This window comes from Oncorhynchus gorbuscha, unplaced genomic scaffold (genome assembly GCF_021184085.1).
Source record: "Oncorhynchus gorbuscha isolate QuinsamMale2020 ecotype Even-year unplaced genomic scaffold, OgorEven_v1.0 Un_scaffold_10302, whole genome shotgun sequence".
Classification (NCBI taxonomy): domain Eukaryota; kingdom Metazoa; phylum Chordata; class Actinopteri; order Salmoniformes; family Salmonidae; genus Oncorhynchus; species Oncorhynchus gorbuscha.
This window is the reverse complement of record NW_025753090.1, coordinates 1-6,299: the sequence shown is the minus strand read 5'-3', so window position 1 is coordinate 6,299 and position 6,299 is coordinate 1. Positions and strand designations below refer to the sequence as shown.

Sequence of the window (6,299 nt, the reverse complement as noted above, 5' to 3'; positions counted from 1 at the left end):
CCTAGGCCATCTCCATTGGAAGACCATAAAAGAATTGAGACGAACATTGTGAAATTAAAATTCCCTAAATTATCAACCTCTCTATTAAGCCATGTCTCTCCCTGCAATGTTTGTTTTTCTGGATAGGAGGGGTTCTGCAATTGACTGCTGCAATTAGGTTGCTGATAGGCTGGGAAAGATGGGGTGACTTCATTTCTGTGCTTGGCCAATGAGGTTACTCGAAGGAAGTTGGGGCACTCCGAGGGAAATTAAGGTGTGTGACTGGGGGTAGGCTTATTGCTCAGATATAAATAAACAGGTGTTTTACATTCAGGTAATCACCTAGGTCTATGGTAATTACAGCTCCAGGGCTTTCGATCTGTTGAGTATATAAGGCTACGTTTTTTTTTGTATTCTTCAGACAGGGCTATGTTACTTTGACCTTCCAGTAATTCAAGTCAGTACAAAAATAAATATATATTTTGGGAACAGATTGCAAATAACCAATGGCGCTCAAATTCAACTTGAAGGTGTGTAGATACTGTTATGCTTGTATTGAAACAAAAGGACACGTTTAGAAACTACAATGTAGAAAATTAATTAAACCTGTTAAATGTCATGTAGGTTAATTGCTGTGGAATTTACCAGGTATTTTTGGTCCTCGTCATTTTCTGCTGTGACCGTGTCCTTGGTGAGAAACACATTTGTCTGATTTCTATAGCTTGCGAGTATTTACTTGATAATTTCATGAGTGGCCTCCATTGATGTCATGTTTTCTCTCAGGAATATGCACTGTCACACACTGCACTGACACAACCAAGTGTTTGCTGTCCCTCGACAAAAGCAACTGCAAATGTGCTGTTGGCTACTATGGAGACCTGTGTGACAAAGGTTTAAACATTTTGATAGACCAGAATAACTACAATAGTTCTATTGGAATTTGTTCTAAAACTGTGTTTTAATTTATTTTAGTTGCTACCATCAATGTCATGTGTGGCAAAGACTACATTACTATCATGGTGAATGAGGACTTTTTCCAGTACTACAAAGTACCTATGGAATCTCTGCACTTGAAGAATGAGTCTTGTCGTGCCCAAAAGGAGGTCATGTCTGATGTCCCATACTACATTGTGCGGATATCAAAGGATCAGTATGTTTCCTGTGGCGGTAAACCACTGGAGGTAAGTATGATTCATCCCACACTTCATATTATCCTTTGTTAATCCTGTCTCAGAAAAGGCCTAATCTCAAGGCTCAACACACTGATCTATAGTTGTCATGTGCCGATTTTGAGGGCAGAGGTTTACCCTTGTTATCGCAGCAAGTCCAAGTGGTGACTTATTTATGAAGCTGGAAGTTTGTTTTTACTGGCATTGTGCTCTCTCTTTTTACAACAGAAAAACATCACTCACATTGCATACGCCTTAACTCTCATGTCGGCCCCTCAAGTCTATGGAAATATAATAAGAGACCCAATGATAAAAATTGAGTACACGTGTATCTACCCATACATCCGCACTGTCAGTTTGCCGTACCCCATCATCCCCTTCTCTAGGTAAGGCCCACTCTCTAAAAATTGTTTTGATCACAACTTAATGTACTTGAAGTTTGTCTTGGTCTATTACTGGAACGACCTAACAGGTCGACTCACTTGAGATGCAATTTGTCACATTGCCTTATTATTTGATACTCGGGTTTCCTCTCCAGGAACAATTCTGGGCTCTAGTTTGAGCCTATACAATAGGTCCAGGAGTTATTCTTGCTAGTCTGACATTACTGATGTTCCAGCTGTTGATGGTGTTAAAGGTAAATGTTATACTAATCTTGGTTATTATTTCTCAATTCCCTTTGTGAAAGCCACCACTGTTTTGTAACCCTCCATGGCTAGTTGTAGGTGGTTGGTTGGAATTGAGAAAATGCTGTTTATTTCACTTTTGCCATGTGACGCAATCTTGATCTCAATTATTCTCATTGATTGAGACAGGTGGGTGTCCACAAGTGCTGCATGTCATGAGTGTGACTCAGAAATAAAGCTGTGTTGAATGACACTTACTTGTCTGTCTCAATGGGAGAAGATTTGAAATGGGGAAGATGGTGGCATACACCGTTGTTGCATTACTTCCTTGAGGATAATGTATTGACTTTAACCACCTGCACCTAGCCGTGAACTTTTAGAAGACAGTTGGGGCTTTCAAGTGGGGCATTGAGGAATATTCACTTAGTGAGTGAATATTTTGCTTACCCTTAATTTGTTTTATTTTTACCTTTATTAATACTACCTAGGTAGCAACGGCTATTAATACTACCTAGGTAGCAACCGCTATCCGCCATCTGGGACAGCGAGTAATGTCGGACTAACCACTGATTTATAAGCAGGAGTTCTTCCGGTTCAGGTAATGTGGATATGACAAGCATTTCTCTCACAGTAATCCTGTGCTGTTTTGGTTCAGTGAGACTGTGATGCGGATGGGTGAGTTGGATGCCAAGGTGGAGATGGCCCTCTTCACAGATCACACCTACACAGAGGCGTTCCAAAGCTCACCGCTGATCCACCTCCGGGACAGGGTGTATGTGGAGATCAAGGTCGTGGAGCTGGAGGACGTCTTCCACTTGAGGGTGAATGAATGCTGGGCCACACAGTCCCCAAACCCAACCAGACAGACAGCTCAGTTCACACCCTGCTGCGCAATGGGTGAGTGGACAATCAACATTTATCCCTGGGAACATGTACGCCTACTTCTGCTCTTGAAACATGGCATGAACAACTCATTTAGCATGCTGTGAGCAATTCAGTTGAGCTGAGGTCAATTTGGCATGTCCGACTAATTGTGGCAGAATAGTGTTAAATTTGATGAATGTCTTGGATTTACTCAACCCAAAACACTCCCCCTCACAGGTGTGTGAATGACGAAACTGTCACATTTCTCAATACGACAATGGGCGCCAATGGAGAGGCCTCAACCATCCGGTACAGCTTTGACATGTTCCGCTTTGTTGTGGAGCCTCATGACCTGTACCTGCACTGCGCAGTGCGCTTGTGCTCCCTGGACGATGACGAACCCTGCATTCCTGTAAGTTCACTGGCCTTTGGTGCAGCGGGCTAAGGCACTGCATAGCGGTGCTAGCTGTGTCACTACAGATCCTGGTTCGATTCCAGGTTTAGTCGCTGCGAACTGGAGACCCATGAGGCGGCGCACAATTGGCCCAGTGTTGTCCGGGTTAGGGGAGGGTTTGGCTGGCCGGGTTGTCCTTGTCCCATCGTGCTCTAGCGACTCCTGTGGCAGGCCAGGCGCAATGCACACTGACACGGTCGCCAGGTGTACGGTGTTTCCTTCGACACGTTGGTGCGGCTGACTTCCGGGTTAAGTAAGCATTGTCAAGAAGCAGTGCGGTTCGGCGGAGTTGTGTTTCGGAGGACGCACAGCTCTCGCCCTTCGCATCTCCACAGTCTGTACGGGAGTCGCAGCAATGGGACTAGACTAACTACCACTTGGATACAATGAAATTGGGATGACAAAAGGGGTTAAAAATGCTCAAATATTATTTCTATTCATGAAGAAAATGCCTTTTCAGAAGTTGGCATGGCATACAAAATTGTCTTTTATTAATGCTTTACTGCTACAGGAGTGCAAATCTATAACCAAGAGGGCAGCAGTGCGTGGAGACCCAACTCATGGTCTACTGTCATATGGACCAATCAGGATTGACATACCAGACCGACCCCAATCTAGTAAGGATTTGTGTTTCGTTATCTAATTAAGATGAAAATATATTCTTGCCGGGCTCAAATATTGCCCTTGCTCACTCTACTTGCCTGCATTTAAAAAAAAAACAATTGTGACGTAGACCAGAGGGCTATACTACAAAAGCTCAACATGGGTATATGTTTTTGGTTGAGTCATTCTTTCAGTTTTCAAAATGGTTATGTAAGACTAGGCACGTTAGCTGGCTAAATCATTGATCTTACATTGTAGTATACCCCTCTGGGCTCATGTTGCAGCTAGAGGCAGGGTGGTGTGAGGTGTTTTCAACAGTCTTGACTTTGTTCCAGATCTGCTGCTGCTGATGATTCCTGTGGCTGGCATCTGGGTCCTGGGCCTCTTCCTCCTCGCCCTAATCACCATCGCTAAGGCAGGAAACCGACGACTGTCACAGCTAGCAAACCGCTGACATCCAACTTGAATAAAAATAATAATTTCTATGACAATTGAGTCTCTCTCTGCAGAAATGTTGTGCCTTTGACATTTTATAAACATGACTTACCACAGAGCACTGAGCATTCAGCCCTGTAGTTCAATGTGGCTGTGGGTTACAAACAAGTTCAAACATGAGTTACTGGTTTAAATCATGACTGGTCTCATCAAACACCAACTCCTATTATAGTGTCACTCGATTTGATCAAATAGTGTAGTGATTCTTAGTTATCAGCAGATGGCAATAGGAGCCAACTGAGGGGTCGGTCTATAATTCATCCCCAGGGGGAGGGGAGTTTATTGGACTATCAATGTAATCCAGGATAGCCTGCAAGAGGCATGCGGTGGCTTATTTATTTAACCAGGTAGGCTAGTTGAGAACAAGTTCTCATTTGCAACTGTGACCTGGCCAAGATAAAGCATAGCAGTGTGAACAGACAACACAGAGTTACACATGGAGTAAACCAATTAACAAGTCAACACAGTAGAAAAAAAGGGGAGTCTATATACAATGTGTGCAAGAGGTAGGCGAATAATTACAATTTTGCAGATTAACACGAGTGATAAATGGTCATGTAGAGATATTGGTGTGCAAAAGAGCAGAAAAGTAAATAAAAACAGTATGGGGATGAGGTAGGTGAAAATGGGTGGGCTATTTACCAATAGACTATGTGCAGCTGCAGCGATCGGTTAGCTGCTCAGATAGCTGATGTTTGAAGTTGGTGAGGGAGATAAGTCTCCAACTTCAGCGATTTTTCTATATATTTTTGCAATTCGTTCCAGTCACAGGCAGCAGAGTACTGGAACGAAAGGCGGCCAAATGAGTGTTGGCTTTAGGGATGATCAGTGAGATACACCTGCTACGGATGGGTGTTTCGTGAACTGAGAATGCGGGCTTTACCTAGCATGGCCTTGTAGATGACTGAGAATTGAGCTTTAGGGTTTGGCTTTTTGTTCCAAATACCTAGCATTTCAAGTACCTTCAGTAGCTGGCGTGTAGACATCTGCATATTACAAGATTTAGTTGAGCTTTAGGGTTTAGTCACTGAGTGTCTTTGTTCCAAATGGACAATGCATTAAAAACAGAAGAACACCATTGTCATTTCGAAACTCCGTTGGCCCGATTTTCCGGTAAAACAGTCGTTCAAATAGTAGCTGTAGGACCTGTAGTGTTGTTAAGAAGGTAGAGCTCGCTTTAATATAGACAGATTTCCCTGTCTTAGTCATCCAATATGCAATTTACACCATGTTGCTTTACCCAAAGTACAGTGGTCATGTCGTTAGTTTTACACAAGGTCAAAAGGAATTTGGGGCTAACTCTTTTAAGTGACAGTCACTGGCGGGGTCTGAAAACACTACCTGTCGCCCTAAAATGGAACTGCATTGGCCGGGGAACCAGACCCGGGCCTCCCGCGTGGCAAGACCATGACGGGTTACTCCAAACAGTTGAGTCTCTCAACTTGCTCAATTCAACGTCACTTATCAAGATTTAGTTGAGCTTAAGGGTTTAGTGAGTGTTTTGTTCAAATACAATGCTTTTTAGTATAAATGTTTAGGGCTCTTACTCCTTGCTATCTAGAAACTAACTGCAGCTCTTTGAGTCAAATTCAGTGCCATGTCGTGTATAATGTAGAGGCATCCGCATATACATGGCTTTACTCAAAGTCAGTGCCATGTCGTTAGGTACCAGTCCAAAAGGAATTTGGCTTCCTCTAGCCTAAGACTCTTTTACAAGTAACAGTCACTGGCGCGGTCTGAAAACACTACCTGTCGCCTAAATGGAACATGCATTGGCCAGGAATCAACCCGGGCCTCCCGCGTGGCAGGCGAGAATTCACCACTGAACCACCAATGCTTGATAGACTACAAAAAGTGGTTCCCAACCTCAAACAATACGAGTACAGTGGAGTGACTAAAAACAGAAGAACACCATTGTCAGGGAACAAGGAGATTTCTCAAACTCCCGTTGTGCCCCGGTTTTCAGTAAAACAGTCTCTTCAAACAGTAGTCAAGGTGCCACAAAACTGTAGGACCTGCCTTGTTGATAGTGTTGTTAGAAGGAGTAGAGCATCGCTTTATTATAGACAGACTTCTCCCTGTCTTAGCTACTACTGCGTCAATATGTTT

General features: G+C 43.4%; 1 pseudogene across 1 annotated transcript; it reads left to right on the top strand.

The window, feature by feature from the left end:
• The first annotated feature begins 313 nt into the window (after positions 1-313).
• On the top strand, positions 314-4,186 carry LOC124030263 (annotated as a pseudogene). The gene is made up of 9 exons (XR_006837941.1): positions 314-509; positions 628-670; positions 763-870; positions 952-1,160; positions 1,377-1,534; positions 2,430-2,671; positions 2,876-3,050; positions 3,604-3,709; positions 4,031-4,186. The product of XR_006837941.1 is annotated as a uromodulin-like (transcript).
• Positions 4,187-6,299: the final 2,113 nt, after the last annotated feature.